This window comes from Ammodytes marinus, assembly GCF_949987685.1.
Source record: "Ammodytes marinus genome assembly, chromosome: 14".
Lineage (NCBI taxonomy): Eukaryota > Metazoa > Chordata > Actinopteri > Uranoscopiformes > Ammodytidae > Ammodytes > Ammodytes marinus.
The window spans coordinates 7,915,781-7,933,287 of NC_137218.1; the positions used below are offsets into that span (position 1 = coordinate 7,915,781).

The 17,507-nt window shown below is 40.6% G+C and overlaps 1 protein-coding gene across 1 annotated transcript in view; it reads left to right on the forward strand.

The window, feature by feature from the left end:
* sgcd (sarcoglycan, delta (dystrophin-associated glycoprotein)) overlaps window positions 1-17,507 on the forward strand; it is a 108,975-nt gene that overhangs the window by 71,186 nt on the left and 20,282 nt on the right. The gene's annotated exons all lie outside the window — the stretch shown is intronic.

Here is a 17,507-nt window from a genome sequence, read left to right on the forward strand (position 1 = left end):
AATTCAAACGAGTCAAACTCGTTATGCATACATTAAATAAAATAAAAAGATAGACCCCATCCACAGGAGACATCAGCACAGTCAGATCTGACCTTAAATAAATCACAACATTGTTAGACGTGCACCAAAAAGCTCCTGTCGATCAGACCATGCAACACAACTGCAAACAAGACCTCTATTTTTGGGAGCGTATTTGTTTGAGCAACCTAAGAAAAAGAAAAGTGCTCCTTTATGTATGCTAAGTTGCAGAGTTTTGTATACGTGTGTTTTTGTGTCCCTCACACCTGGCTGGCTTGAAGGGTTCAAGGACATCTCCTGCAGCAGCCTTGTTTCATGGCTGACATAAATCCCGACGCTCGTGAAGCTAGATTAGATTGTAAGCATGGCGAAGAGAAGGCGCTCTCTTCTCTTCTCCCCTCTGCAGCTGGCAGCGATCCCCGACAACGACAAGCCAGGCGCGTGTACAAGAGCCCTGGCAACGCCGTCTGCAAAGATCACGGCTTGCATTGTTTGTTTTCCAAAGGCAGTAATGTGTCAGTGACAGGCAGCCTGCGTTCCTGTAGGCAGTAAGGAAGTGTAATGTGTTCCATGTCTTTATCCACCCCACCAACAAGTAATGGGCCATCTGTGTGAGAGAGCAGGCGAGTGCAGTTAGTGCTTAATGTAGTCAAAACATCTATAGCGCCGAAGCAAAACCGACAGCCATGATGCCATTCTTACATCAGCGATGGCTGGATTTACTCTAAGGTGACTTTCTCAGGCTTCTAAGATATGTATATGTGGTGGAGTGGAAGTAGGGGAAATGACAGAGGTGGATTATGATACTATTCTTGTTCATCCACTCTCTAGTGTAAGTTTTTCAGATTTTAGTTCTTGTAGTGTTGTTGAATGGCTCAGTAATGCCCATTCCACAAATTACTTATGTTGTTTAAGTCTATGCAGACAGGTGAAAAATGAAAGAAAACACCTAAATAAATGAGTGTGGATCATAAATCCCAAAATGATCTTTGCTTTTGGTCTCAACACACCTGGCCACAGTCTGCAGTGCACTGTCAAGAGAGTCCCAAAATGTGTTTCTTTTCTACTATACACAATCATTTGAAAACCATGTTGTGTCTGTAAAAGGATGAATCTTTTTTTTGTTAGCATAACAAACAAACCAACATTGATTTTTAAATGTTTAGAAAAGACGTATCATCACTTTTAAATAAAAAATAATAATTTAATTACGTATTTACATATTTCTTCAAATGTTTTTGAAAAAATTATGGTACAAAAAAATGATCGCTTTCATAAAAAATGCTAGTCTTGAAGCTCGATGCATATCAAACCTATATGATTCCCAGTATAATCGAAGCCCGCACATTACCTTCCCCTCCCCACCACTTGTTTCACTTTGCCTGGAACAGCTGCAGGGATTGTGATTTATGCACTCCTGTGAAAGCAAATATGAACACGACAAACACGAGTCGTCCCACCTACACATCCTGTTCTAATTGTCAGGATGGATCTTTTTTTATTGTTGTGTAAATACTCCGCGGCTTGTCAGTTGCCCGATAGCTGCCTTCATTTGTATTTGTATATGCCATATGGCTCTCTCATTAGCATTGTAACAGGCGCTGATTGAACGGGAGGGGTACACATTGAGGATTTTACCCTAAGTAAATCCAGACTGTAAACTACCTCTTCAGTGATGCAGTAAGGTGTGTTGTATTCATTTGTGTAGAGTTTTATTTTGTATGAAGTTGAGTTTTGGAGTATTTCAGTCTGAAACCAAACCTGGTGGGCTGTTAGGAAATGTCTTAGTGGCCAAATACAAAACTGCAGGTCACGTGAGGCTCACTGAAAATCAGTATAAACACCCCACAAGTTTCTATTTATGGACCAGGGTATGTAAGTGTCCATGTAATTGAATATGGATTACATAATTGTTTTAACTCATATTATATATATTTGTGGGGCTTGATATGGACCAGCACCTATTTTGATAACTGTTTAACCTTGTAATCCATTGATTGACAAAATAAAGAAATAAGTAGTTGAAAGCCTATTGCAACCCAGGTAGACAGTGGCACATGAACATCCCCAGTTACCATCAACCTCCAGCACAGAGAGCATCAGTGTGATCTGGGATGTGTCATGCAGCTGCATGTTCTCAGCCCCGCTGCTGCTGTGATAGATGGTCTGCTAGCCCATGACAATGTTATCTCATAAATGTTACACTAAACAAACTAACACACACTTCCACACACACATGCTCCCACTCCTAGATTGTCCTCTCTCTCTCTCTCTCTCTCTCTCTCTCTCTCTCTCACTCACTCACTCACCTCACTCACTCAACTCACTCACTCACTCACTCACTCACTCACTCACTCACTCACTCACTCACTCACTCACTCACTCACTCACTCACTCACTCTCACACACACACACACACACACACACACACACACAAGAGGCTACGAGAAGCTTTCAGTTTTTGTTGATTCTTGCACCACCTTTGAACAAAAGTGATGGTGGCGCATACATTTGTTTAGGAATCAATAAGAATGGTAATATGACGATGGTGAAGCAAAGTCAACTTTGTACCGTTCGGTTGGCGGGGACAACAAGTTTGTTGTTTTTACTGATGGTCTTGTTTGCCGTGACAGGTCATTTATAATCATCAGAGTAAAAATCCCTTGTAGGAGGTTTAAATGACTATCAGCTTATATATCTTCATCAAGGTTTTTTCCCCAAATATCAATATCAGCATTGATTCCAAAGCCCTGTATTGGCGTGCTACTAACAATAGTGTATTTTTTATCTCCATATAATCAAATACAAAATGTATCCTCGCTTATTGCAAAGGATTATAACCAACCATTAGCGCTGCAGACTCCTCTCCCCCCTCCCCTTTTTAAATGTGTCCAGTGGCTTCTTTTTGCTCTATTCTGCCCAGATCCTCCTGCAGCTCTCTTTGACCTACTGTAATGAGATAGAGGAGAGCTAAATATAATTCATGATAATGTGTAATTTCACTGTCCTGTTGTGAGATGGAGCCCCCTAGGCCTGGTGCAGCCCCCTGACCCTCATCAGCTCTACATCAAGTCCAACATGCGCCTCCGCTCTACTCCTCCCAGCGTTCAATCATCAGGGTTATTAAGAAGAGATAAAAGACAAAAAGAAAGAACAGATAGAAACATACAGAAGGGAGGAATGAAAGTAAAATATATATTTGTTTTTAAATAAGGTAAAACAAACTAATACATGGCGACTTTGAGGTGCTAAAAAGAGGCGAGAAATAGAATAAGACCATATAAGACACTAAAGTCTCATTTCGACTGAGAGGTTACATGCGGCTTGGCACACTTTTCTTTGCGTTTCCACTGTCAAAAGTATGGAATGTTCCCAAAATAAGCGTGCAAAGACGCACCTTTGGGACCCTTTCATTTGGGGTACCAAGCTGTCCTAAAAGGGTGGAGCTACACACTGCAGTCCTTTGATTGGTCGACAGAATAATTTCCCTTGTTTTTTTTTCCTCTTCATTGAGGTAATCAGCTGGCTACACTATTTTGCTGCTATGATGTCACCATAGTTACGAAGCTGCCACAGTCAGTGCCGTTCAAAGGCTCTGACCCATAGACTATGGATACTCTTCGGCATTAAACCCGCCTACCAAGTAAAGGGTATGTCGTCAGTGGAAAGGTAAGCCCTATGTAGTGTTACTGTGCTCTGCTGTGCCGAACCGAAGTGATCTGCTCAGTGGAAACGAGGCATAATAGAAGGAGGCAAAGCTTGTGGATAAAATGGCAGAGGTTAGGGGAGAGAGGGGCTGAGATTATAGGGTAGAACTGCCAGACGAGCCAATGATAGAGAAAAGGACCTGTAGCGAATTTATTTCAGTGGCTCTCATGGCTTCCTCAGTTTCAAATGTATGTAATTTTGTTCAATAATGGATCTAGATGCACAGCAGTCAGACTGATGGCACCAATTTCCATGCATTGGGCCATATGGAACATTTTAGAAGAAACTAGTAGTTCTTTATTTCAGAGGATCAATTGAGAAGCCTATCTTGTAACAGGCGTGCAGCTTATAGCAATCGGTGTACTTGATACATTTAAAAGGCAGGAATCAATGGGGGAATAGATAGTTTCACATTTAGCTAAATTGCCCTTATTCATTCACCGTGTCACAAAGTGCCTGCTGAATAAGATATAGTCAATGGTAGAAAAATTAGTTCAATTTCTGAACTAGTAAGTAAGGCTCTTTTTACTTTTGGTCGATTGTCAGCCTGAAACGGCAGTAAAGAGTTTCACTATCGAGAAGTCATCTGGTGCCGATTCCAATAGTGTTCAATTTATACTCTGCTTCTAATCCTACAAAAAATATAAAGAATGCATGCAATTATTTATTAATTTCAATTGCTATAATATTGAATTATTCCATAAAACATTAGTTCAAAGTAAAAAAAAAAAAAAAACTTTAAGTTTTTTAATTATTTTCAGTCGACCAAAAGACATTTAGTGGATACAGTTAAATGAATACTTTTGTGATTAATGATTTCCAAATTAAAATAAAAAAAAAATAGAAAAAAACAAGGCTTGAAGAAAAGACTTGTTGCCCATCAATAAATCATTAAGTCGACTCACCAACCCATTAACTCATCAATATTCAGTATACATTTTTTTTTATCTAAATGGACACCAATAAAGAAAGTGATGTTGTACAAATAAGCACAGAACACTGTTCTCTGTTAATGCCGCAGTTAGCTGTTTGGATTGGTGTTTACTGAGTCACAAAGTTGTTCGACATCATTTTCCATTTAGCATTCGTTGTAAATTATGTAAATTATAGACTAGCATGTGGGCTGACATTTGCAGTTTGTCGTCTTAGACAATTACATTTGGATGGTGTTTGAATTGCTCTGACATATTGGAAACCATGAAAGAAAGTGACTCACCATGGTCATATCTGATATACAGTATATCACAACTTTTCAAATCATAACTAGTCACTGTTAACTTTCACTGGAGTTTTGTATTTAACACATTCTGAACTTTTTCTTGCATAAAATTGTCTTTCATATATTTGATTTTATTGAGCAATATCTTCACCATTCCTTTGCTCATTTGTCTTCATTAAAATATACCACACCATACATTATTGGCCTTTCTCTACAGCCACGGATTTATGATGATGTGACATTACCTTTATCAGGAATAACTGCTGCTTTTTTAATAATGCTGTATGGTTCAGTGTATGCTCAATGTTTTGATAGCATTCGGTGGAGGTACTGAGATTTAGAGAGTGACTGTAGCGAGATCACATTCACTTTATTTTTTTACTGGTGAGGGAGGGTGAGTCAAGACATTTGGGATAGCAAATGTTGCCTTTGAGCAGATCTACTGTGTGTGTGTGTGTGTGTGTGTGTGTGTGTGTGTGTGTGTGTGTGTGTGTGTGTGTGTGTGCGTGCGTGCGTGCGTGCGTGCGTGCGTGCGTGCGTGCGTGCGTGCGTGCGTGCGTGCGTGCGTGCGTGCGTGCGTGCGTGCGTGCGTGCGTGCGTGCGTGCGTGCGTGCGTGCGTGCGTGCGTGCGTGCGTGCGTGCGTGCGTGCGTGCGTGCGTGCGTGTGTGTGTGGAGGGAGGACAGCTCTTGTGAAGAGGCTTTTAGGGTGGCAGGTAGTTGTGGCCTAATCGCCCAGTATAGTCTCCCAGAGGAAAGTTTTTGGAACAGATGGTTGGTTGGGTGATAGACCAAATAGAAAAATACATCAGAGGCTCAGCAGCGCTTTAAACTGCTGCAGCCGTCACCTCCCCCTGCAGCTAGGCAACCACCTCACCTGGCAGTCTGAAGAGAAAATCCTGTTCTCTATAGACGGCCTATGTGGGCTGAAAATGTGTGTTTATATGCATGTATATTGGAGTTCTATTTGTCTGACGAAAATCTCCATTGCTGAGTAATGAAGACTTAACTTGCACACAATATCGTTAAAATTTAAGATAATATAATGTATTAATACAAAATAATAATACAAAAATTCCAGTTTATGGCATGAGTATCCAGATTGAAGTTACACATTCGATTTCTGAGAGAAAAACACGTTGGGGCGTCTTCAAATTCAAATAATTTCACACACTACTTAATATACAAAGCCTTACAGTACATGGTTGGCATATTTTTATTTCATGTTGTTTTGTGCAAACAGTTTATTTTGCTACGGGCTGCATAATAGGCTGCTGTGATAAAATGGCGATCCACTTTTTACTGTCATTTTTCACATGAATTACCTCATGAATTAGCTACGGTGGCCTACGGGGAACAGTAAGCTACATCAATCAACGGAGACGCTAAGCCTGGTCTTATGCAAACATTGTCATCAGCACCCTGCTCGTCCTTCATTTTTAATTGTACAGGCATTTTTATGAACTTTCTCAGCCATTTATGCCCCGAGACCTTGTAAGCACTAAATTACTCGATCTAGCGGTCTCATCCGTACAGCAGTACACTTTCATATTCCACTCTCTGTATCAGCACGTCACTTTGTTATTTCACATGAATAACTGCTGGGAAAGGTTTAACTAAAAGATGGAGTCGATTCTGGAGAATGCTGGAGAAAATCGGTGAATGTCTCCACACGTACCCATCCGTATGTGTTTGCACTGAAAAGATTTGAGGGTTCATGCACAGCCTAGGCTTGGTAAATGGGAATTTTGCTAGATACTGCCCACTTTAGTAACACACCCTTTGTTTATATCCCTGTTTAAAGAGCCTAGGCTGCGTATTAATACTGGATTTTTTTTTCAGTGCAAACACAGTACAGGCAGGTAGTAACTCCAGCTTTAACACTGCAGGACTGGCTCTGTTATTTTGTCTGTCTTTATAATACTGCATTTTCTCCATAATACCAATAATTCATCACCACCAATGGCTCTGGATAAACAAAATAACTTCTCAGTGGCCGATAGCCTGAAAGAGTGTGAATTCTATCTTTTGGGGTTTATAAAGACTGTTAATCTTCCTTCTCCAATTTGGTTTTGTTTTATTTACTCCCTTCACTCTGGGCGTTTTTTTCTTTATCCGCCACATTACTTTCTTCACCCTTGTTTTCCTTTCCACCTCCTCACCACTATTTATTTCTCTCTCACTCTCTCTCTCTCTGTCTGTCTGTCTCTCTCTCTCTGTCTGTCTCTCCCTCTCTCTGTATGTCTCTCTCGGTCTCTGTCTGTCTCTCTCTGACTCTCTCTCCCCGACGCTGCTGTTCCTTATCAGTGGCACTCGCCCGCCGACATGATGATATACCATTGAGTGAATCTTCACGAGGCCTCCAAACGGCCCTGATTTATCCCGCTGCATGCTTCATAATTTCCTGATTGATCTCGGCCACAGCGACGACGAAAGACTTGAGCGAGGGACAAGAGCGATATGCAGCGACAGTGAAGGAGAAGGAAGGAAGGAAGGGAAAGGAGGAGAGGAAGTAAAGGGAGAACCAAAGCCAAGATGAACAGAGGACGCACCAGGGAGAGAGATGTAGAAGCAAGAAAACGTGTCAAGTGAGGGAGGGGGGCATGTGAGAAGAAGAGCTTATGGAAGAGAAAGGGAAGGAACTGAGGAGAGAGGGGAGAAAGAGAAGGATGGGTTATAAAAGCAAATGAGGCAAAGAAAAAGGTTCAATGAAAGACTAAGTCTAGACACTCCAAGTGAATAAGGTAAACTGTGTAACGTATAGATATCCTCATGGAACTTTGCCAGTTGATTACCATCATTAAAACAATTATGATTTGTATAACAAATGTTCCAGAAATGTTTAAATCAATATGCTAAGAAAAGAGAGGTAAAAAGGTAAAAAAATCATTAAAAGATGAGTGGAGAAGGTGAGGCAGAGGGATGAAGAGGCAAGAAAAGAATGGAGGAGTGTATGCAGAGTCCAGAAAGATGGAGCGATGCTTGATAGAGGAAAAATGGAACATTTGAGAAATAATAAGGTGGGAGAGATAGTTGGAAAGAAATGAGGTGAGACAGGAGCAGAGAAACAAGTGAGTGAACCAATGAAGGAGGAAAGGAAGTAGAAAAAGAGGAGTATAAAGTGCTATTATCACTGAGGTCACTTATTTTCTTTTTTTTTTAAACACCTGATGAAATAATTCCAAGAGAGGTGGAGGAGTAATATAATATTTTGGCCTGGGAGGAAGTCGAAATAAAACCCTGGGATGGGTTTTATCGATCCCACCTTGCAGTCTGTTTGTACATGTTTACGAGGCAGAGAGACAGAGAGAGAGAGAGAGAGAGAGACGATAAGAGGATGGATGGATGGAGAACAGAGTGGTAAAGAGCGAGCGTGTAGGCGGCCGGCGAGCAAGAGAGAGCGGTGTGTAAAATGCAGGTGGGCCGTATCGATCGGAGTCTGCGGGCTCCTCATCGACTGAGCCGCAGATGAGGACTGATTACACTGCAGTTAAGAAGCACATGAAAGGATGCGGCGCTAACGGTCAGACAGGTCCCCCCCTCCCTCCCCCCTCCCTCTCCCTCTGCGACCATTAACGGCTTTGAAAATAACTCCATGAATGCAGCCTGTGTGTCCCATGTGTGAACCTAGAGGCCTTCCAATCGAACTCACGGGTGTGAAAAGTCACAGATAAGAACGATGTTGGAGTCTCATTCGCACTGCTTTGTGGTTTGATCAAACCCGGAATTGATTTTTTTAGCAGCTACATTTAACCTGTGTGTGTGTGTGTGTGTGTGTGTGTGTGTGTGTGTGTGTGTGTGTGTGTGTGTGTGTGTGTGTGTGTGTGTGTGTGTGTGTGTGTGTGTGTGTGTGTGTGTGTGTGTGTGTGTGTGTGTGTGTGTGTGTGTGTGTGTGTTTTCATGAGCCAGATGTCTTAATCTTCCCACCCAGTTGCACCATTTGTTTGTGGGGTACGCTTCAGTCCAGAGGGCGCTGAAGTTGTCACTGTTATGTGTTATTTAGGAGAACTTTTGTTTGTATACGAATTAGAAAGCTACGTGTGAACCTCTTCAATAACCCTGTGGTGTTGGATTTAAAACAAAACCATACAAAACATATATTTTTTTTTTACTGTTTTTCTGGAAATAATCAGACTTGCCGTTGACTTTTATTTAATTCCAGTGTAACATATTGTAAAAAAGTACAAAAATAAAGGCAACTTAACGTTCAGCGTGGATGGATTAGCTAATCAAATCACTGTGAGCTTCACACTGTCACGGAAAAGATTGGAAACCAGTTGCTGCCTCCGAGGTAGGAAATCAATGTAAAGCTCCGTTTGCTTTGGAAAATGGTCAGACGGGATGTAAAATATATATCAGCCAGTTAATGGGCTATAACGTTAAAGTATAAGGCTTCCATATAACATGAGGTGGGAATCATACCCCTGAGATCTGCACGCACCTTGCATCGCACTATTTCAGCGTTAAACTGCTGCCTTCCTACATTTTTGTTGTGCATGGGAGCACAAGTTAGCTGAAATATTGTTCCTGGTATATGCAATTTGGCACATCACCGACGCCCCAAACACAGATTTAACAGTTAATCTCTGCACAAACATCCCCACACAGTCTTTGCCTTAATTAAATTTGAACAGATGATTTTCATTCTTTAAAGGCATTATCAGATTTGTCCTATTGCCACATTACTGAATGATTTACGCTTTTGTTGACTGTATGAAAACCTCTTTAGTCTCACGATAATTTTAAACAGGCACTCCTGTAGAATATAGGATGTTGAGTGAATATTGATTTGGTTTTGGCATTGTGCATTAGTCCAAGGTCCAACACATATACATATATAGCCATATACAGTATTGTTCACTGTCTGTAATATACCTAAGTAAATTCCACTCTATATCCATCCATGTATTATGTCATAACACAACCCTGTCCTGCTTCTGTAAATGGTATATTATCGAAAAGCAGGTGGGATGAAAAGGGACACGTCTATAAGCTACGGCTGTGTCGGTTCAGACTCATTAGTAAAATCATATGTGTTTTGCTGCGGGCCGTCAGACACTATTTCATGTGTATGCTTCTTTGAAAGTACAAAGTGCAAATGAACACACTGAAAACTGATCCTGAAACACACACACACACACAATCTGTCTCACTCTCTCCCACACACACACACACACACACTCTCTGACACAGTAGCATTGCCATACTAATCATCTCGGCCCAACACTCTTCCAGTCTGTGTCCCCGGCAGGCCTATTTGCAGTGGAATATCAAACGCCCCGCTCACTATCATTCTTTCCAATTAGAGGTTCAGGACTTCATTACTGCCACCCCGCCGGCTACTGGGTTCCATCACATAAAGACAGACAGACAGACAGACAGTCAGTCAAGCACAGAGAACAGATATCAAGATCCAGGCTCTTGACTTATCCGCTACAATCTCTGTTGAAGATTGAAGGACATTACCCACTGTGTGCTCAGCAAAGTCCATCCCTCTGTCTGCCTGCCTGTCTCTCTTTAGCTTGTTTTTATTTTCATCCCACATATGCGTCTACACTACACGCCATAATGTTACTTTCTAGATTACTGCGCATTTGTATGTCTTCTTGTTTGTTTGTCCTATGAGAGTAGGGATGTTTTTTTTTTATTGCATTCCGTGCAATATCGTTGACATTACTGCCGCTATTTGCTAAGAGTGATAGTAAGACGACATGTGCAGAGAAACTATAAAGACATCACATTCATTGTTTCCCAATAGTGTGTCTCCTTTGCAAGGTAATAGCTGTTTGGTGAGTTTCATTGTTTTCATTTTTACAATTTATTTGTAATGTCATCCAAAATGTATCTTTTGTGATCAAAGACGCCATTTTAAGGTAAATGTTGACCTCGTGAAGTGAGTACAAATGAGCTATATGAATTTTTTTTTTGGATTCCTCCTGTATGCATTTAATTGCACTGCAGATGTTGAGATACTTCAGTCCAAACCAAAGTGTTGAACTAGTTGACGACATACATTGACATTGCCATCCCTAGATACTGGACTCAGTGAAAACTGCGAGCAACTTTTTGATCTGAAGCTTATTGGACAAGGTGTTGGCTCTGTGACGCATGCCGGAGATAAGTCTAAATCAGGACACATTCTGCTGCAGTGTGAAGAACATTGATGAGCTCCTATCTCTCTGATCCACTTGTTCTTGTGTTTCCTGATGACGGTGTGTGTGTGGAGTGGAAGCATGTAGATGGCAGTGGGAACAGGTGATCAGATGATCACTTCATGAAGTCACTTTAATCATCTTTGTCCCTGGGTGCTGACTGATTACTACTACTAGGCTGTGATGATTGTGTTGCGTGGGTGTGTGTGTGCGTGCGTGTCATAGACGGAGGGGGACATAGAGAGAGAATTTGGAATGGATAGATGGCTGACTTTGTAAGCCGCATAGTTCTACTTCCTAAGAATACATTTAACCAGAGAAGAGAAATCATTCCTACACGTTTTGAACACAGATTACTGTATTCATTTTCACAACTACTTTGTGTCTAGAATCAAATCTAAATCTGAACAGAGGCAGGAGCAGAGTTCACTTAAATAGTAATCGTGTGAACGTACAAAAGACTTGACTCTGGCCTTTTGGTTGGTCTATGTAGTTTCACACATTTGCATGAACAAAATACATTTAAAAACAAGAGGAAGAAAACATATGGAAATAAACCTGGAACTGTAATGTACATAAGTTAACTTCAATGTTTTTGAATACAGACTACTAATAACTTTTAGTACCTTGACTCTTGTTCCTTATAAAAGCCAGGTTAAGTTTTGCGTTAGAATAAATTAATCTTTTTGGACTATATTGTACACACAGTACAAGGAAGGTGGTTGAAAAACATGTGAATGAATGGGAAGTCAGAATGTAAGCAGCAATTGGTGTGGCAGTATAGAGCCAATTTATTGAATGTCTCCAAGACGGAATTAATAGTGAGCGGCAGAGTCTGGGCGCGAGACTGAAGGTGTGGCATTGACAGATAGGAGACCTGCACAGACCTGGGCTCAGACGGGTGACAATTGACTATTTTCAGCACAGTGTTTCTGGCCAGTCTATGGTGGGCATAGTTTATAATGACCAGACAAGCCTGGTGTATGCCACTGTGAGCTGCCTGCTGTCAAAAGTCTCTGTCTCTCTCTCTCTCTCTCTCTCTCTCTCTCTCTCTCTCTCTCTCTCTCTCTCTCTCTCTCTCTCTCTCTCTCTCTCTCTCTCTCTCTCTCTCTCTCTCTCTCTCTCTCTCTCTCTCTCTCTCCTGCATGCCCACGTCTCAACCTGACTTCTACTATATTCTATAACTACTGTGACAAATTGAACCATTATTCCAAATAAAAAAAAAATGCTCTGCAATCTTTCATAACCACTGGTATTGCCTCCCAAAACAAAATGCACAAACCACCATGTTTTTCTATCGTATTATTACATATGCGATGACAGCTCGTCACATGGATGTCTGGGCTGACACATTAGATGGTGCTGCTATGTGTGTATCTGCTGTCGCTGATGCCACTTCGGCATTGTTAAAGTGTCTCTGGCTTTCTGGCCGATCACTGTCGAGACTCAGGAGCTCTGACAGCATATTTAGACCAGAGAGAAAAATGGTAAAAAGCCCAAGTTTGGGGAGTGATACAAACCCCAGGTAAATCATTTATATTCACCTGCAGTGTGTGGCAGAAAAAAAATTGTCGTGGCCTGTCACGTCTTGCGCTGGCTGTAATACACCGGCTGCATACTGTATGTGACTACTGGAACTTTGGCTTGAGCGAGAGAGATTTCTCCTGTCACCATGGCTGCCATAGTTAGCGTCACTTTCTCCTCTTTATTTCTTGGCCCGTTCACTCGAAAATGTTCTCTTTTTTCTCTCCATCTCCACTTTAACTTTTTTAGTCCATATTTTCTTTTATGATCAGGACTTTTTTCTCTATTCTCTCTTGATCGTGTCTAATCCGCTGCCCACCTGCATTATTTGAAAGACTAAATGGACTGTTGACATGGAGAATTGTTTCCGCCCCCCCCTCCCTCCTTTAAAAAGTCCTGCTGATTTCCTTGTACTTGCATTGCTTCTCAGCAGGGCACATAGGCTATTTATTAGAAAGTGCTGCTGGCTACTCCTCCAGTCTGAGTGAAATGCTAAAATGGGAGAGTGCTATATACTGTACTCTGCAGCGGAGAAAATGAGAGCAGGCAAACGATGGATGGACTGAGAAAGAGAGAAAATAGAGGGCAGAGAGAGAGAGAGAGAGAGAGAGAGAAGTATTGAATAGGTGAATATAAAACTCCCTGGCCATGCACACTTCAGGATGTTTTGTTCTTACCTCCTGTAGTTTTGTTGTGCTAACTCTGACCCCAAGTGCAAAGTTCTGCTCTTGCTGAGTTGAAAAAAATGTGCAACTCGTGGGATGGTGGATGTCATTGTGGCTGTGGCAGTTTTTGACCAACTCTTCTTGAATGGATTGCAGTGTTTTTCTGGTCATGTTTTTTTCACTATGCGGAGTATGCGCCACCCTCAGGACACACTTTACATTTGTTATGATCTGCCTGAATAGTCTAATGATAGTTCAAACTTGTCACTACAATTTTTAACGTTCCTGTTTGTCTGAATTGTCTCATTTGTAAAGATAGGACCTTTTCTTCCTCACAGGGAAATTCACTGAGGACTTTACGTTTTCAGGTATGATGCAAAAATAAACCCGATGATGATGTGACCTTATATAAAGAATCACTAATGAGAGATGTCTAAGATTTTTTCATTCATTAGTTATAGGGTATCAAGAGACTCTCTCTCTCTCTCTCTCTCTCTCTATCTCTCTCTCTCTCTCTCTCTCTCTCTCTCTCTCTCTCTCTCTCTGGACTTGAAATAGTGTAGATTAAACACTCATTCAGGGAGGAAACCATTACTGAAGTTGTAGGTGCACAAACACAGACGACAACCTTGTTCTCTCAGAAGTCTCAAAGTCAATCTGACAAATGTAGGCAATCAGCAGTTGCAGTGGAGGTGGTTGAGGCTGACTGAATTGAAGTGGATACGCCATGATAGTAAATGACTTCACCACAACATCACTATAAAACACACCTCACATCACAAATCGTTATTAGCTAACAGCTTAACAGTGAGAGTTTGTCTGAAAGGATGAGAGTGGGTTTCATGCAGTTTGATGTGCCGAAAAAATCGTGTGATCGGTGTGTCGGCTGTGTTTTGAAATCTATAAAGACTGCTCATAGATTTGATTTCCTACTTTTGCCATCATCAGCTCAACGGCAGCTGTGTATTTTCACTGTAGCAGTAGATTTAACAAGCTTCTGCCCTTTTTAAAAGGGACCTGGGACAGATCTGCAGCGACTTTATCTGAATTTATTTTCATTTGAAAGTTACTGCGTTTAAGCTGAACAGTGGTGGAAAATGAAACCCAGAAGGAACATAGTGGCAGTAAAATCAAAAAGCTTTTTGGGAGTTTGCTCTCTAGTGCCAACTTTGGAATCTTGCATAAATGCAACCAAAGTCTACAGTCATTTTCAGAAGCATATTGCGTATGTATCATTCTTATTTTTTCACTAATGCTATTTTTAAATTTCCCTAAAATGCATGGAGGTTCCCTGCTAGCTCCATCAGATTCCCAGTTTCACTTCATAATGTAGAAACATGGGTGTGATGGAGCGAACCAGCATGTACATCATGTTACCTTTCTGTAGGATAACAAAATGTATGTAAAAAAAACTGATCGGACATATTTAAAAAAACTGCAGAGCTATCTGCATGAAGCTTTACGCACCACACTGCCTCTAGATAAATGCAGGATTTGGGTTTTTGGTTATTGATGCTCGTGTATTAGTCCACGGCCGTCACCAATCATTGAAATTATTCCCGGAGGGAGCTTCTTCTGTCTCTCCGTATTTCATCACCGCAGACAGAGACACTTCAGGCCACAACTGATGGTATCTGCCCCTGATCTGACTATTGTCTCATAAACACACACACACACACACACACACACATACGCAATAATAAACACACATTCACATATACACATGGACACACAGCTACTTACGCAGACACATCAATCTTTAATGGCATCATTTATTTTCTCACCCTCCCTGGCTGGTTCATGCACCAGTCAGGCTGTGTGACGCATTGCTGCTCTCTGCTCCGTACTGGTGTGGAGCCTGTGGTGATCAGAGGGGCCCATATATGGAGTCCTCAAGCTCTGGTGAATACAAATGAAGACAGCATGGGCAAAAACATATAAACATCTGCAGTGTCACAATGTCAATAATCTGCGTCATTTTTAGTGTGTTTCAATATCTTGTGTTCAAACCCTTCGTCAACGTCTCACACACAACTAAAGTCATGACGGATTCTGGATTCCTTAGGCTGATATACCGATATAGATATTTTAAAGTTTAAATTTCCTCTGAGGGCAATCTCCTCCTTAGAAATGCTTGCTGGGATTCAAGGGGCACTATTTTGTGTTCATAAAATCATACAAATATACAGGCGAATGTGATGTTTCTGTATGGAAGAATACAGAATTCTGCATTAAAAATAAACTTTAAAAATGTTTTGAATTCAAATTATTACACACACACACACACACACACACACACACACACACACACCGCTCACTATGGTAAGTGCGTCAGTGTGTTTGAACTTTCTAAATGTGTGATAAAAATAGTGGTTTGCATAAAATAAAAATGGTTTTATCCTATAAACTAGCGAGTTAAGGCAGAGTGACAGCCGGAAGCAAAGTAAAGAGCGTTTTGTTCTTTTTATTCCAACACAGCGCTGGGATTTTTTAATGTGCGGCTTCTGTTTTATCTTCACTCACTTTACTGCAGGAAAGAGGCACTGACATGCACTGAGGCTTCCACTTCACTTTACATCCTCCTCTCTGTACCCTGGCTCTTAACTGACTGCTATTTAAATGTTGCCAGAGCTTTAATGCCAGACTAACTGAAAATAGAGATTTTTTTTTTTAGGCCCTCAATTGTGTTTTGCCTCTCAGATGAAAAGGATTATGTTTAAAATAATGTTTAAGATTTACATTCAGAAAAATATAGCACTTGTTGACACTTACCCTAACAGCAACTTTTGATTGCATTATTTTCTGGTAAAAATATTTCACGTTATTTAGTGTTGATGTGTATTTTAAAGGATTAACCAGAAAGTATAAAACGTTTGGTACTAAATTCTATCCTATTGCTATAAGCGAAACTCCTACAAGAGTTCAATTTATGTTGGTTAAAAAAAGAGGAGAATTAATGACTGTATAAATAACTATTGCTGCATTGTTGTAATGTAACACAGGGACGCTGATCTTCACATAAAACTCCACCACTGTACTACCGTATACCGTCATTAAATATCGTTTTATGTTCTTTAACATTTTCCAAACAACATGGAAGGCTCAACAATCAAACTCCACTGTCACTGGAAAATCATTTTATTCCGCTCTTGTAAAGCAGAATTTGACAGTTCCATTTGGGAGACGTCAAAGGTTGGACATGTTGACTGAGACGAGGGGGGGCCGTCACCTGTACAAACACACCTGATCACTCCGGATTACGGGCTGAATGCCAATACATATTGCATTTGACAGGGTTGGAACTTTTTTTTTTTTTCATCTAGCTTACTCAATGGAGAAAATAGTTCAATGTGTGTCTTAGTGTGAAAGGTGTTTTGATTCCCAGCGGTGCCTCAAAATGCTTTGAAAGCCATTTAGTCATGGCCATTGATCTGCACCTGTTGATTTGATGGAGCTGAATGCCTCAGTTTACTCCAGGTGAACTGCTGTTATGATGCTGCAGTCAATCAGAACTCTTTTTTTCTTCTTCAAGTGCTGTAAGCCTGTACTTCATCACAAATATATACCTCTGGCAACTCACAAACTGGATATTTTAAAGTATTTCAGAGCATTTGTTTTATTTTTTTACTATTCTTTGATGAATTAAATTGAATTAAATCAATTTCCATAGTTTGAAGACATCTCAGGCTCATCTTATCAGGCACGGCTCATGTTTCTTAGAGTCAACATCCATTAAAGACTGCCTTTGATTCACATTCACTTAAAGCTTTGTAGAAACTTGCTGTATGATGCAATTATGTTTATCTGTGTGCGGAATATATTATAGCATTTTAGCTACTTTTTAGTCCAAATTCTGGGGTGGATAGACTCCAAATTGGTACATAAAACTCTTGTTATCCTGCTTGTAATGTTGATTGATAAGTAAAGAAATGGTACTGGATAGATGGTATTTTTTTAAACACATTGTATCCTGGCACAGAAAATTGTCATGTTGTTATTGTGAACTGCTATTTGAGATTTTCCCTCACTGCCTTCAGGAGGTCATGAATAAAAATGCAAGATTAAAATCCAGTCTTTAGAAAAATCGGCAAAATGACTGTCTGGCACACTAAATTTAGCATATTTTGAGTTTATGTTTTTTTTTTTTTTTTTTTTTTTGGTACCAGAATCTTTAAATGCACTATTCTTTGCCTTCAGGATGAATAAACATGTTAAGTTTAAAA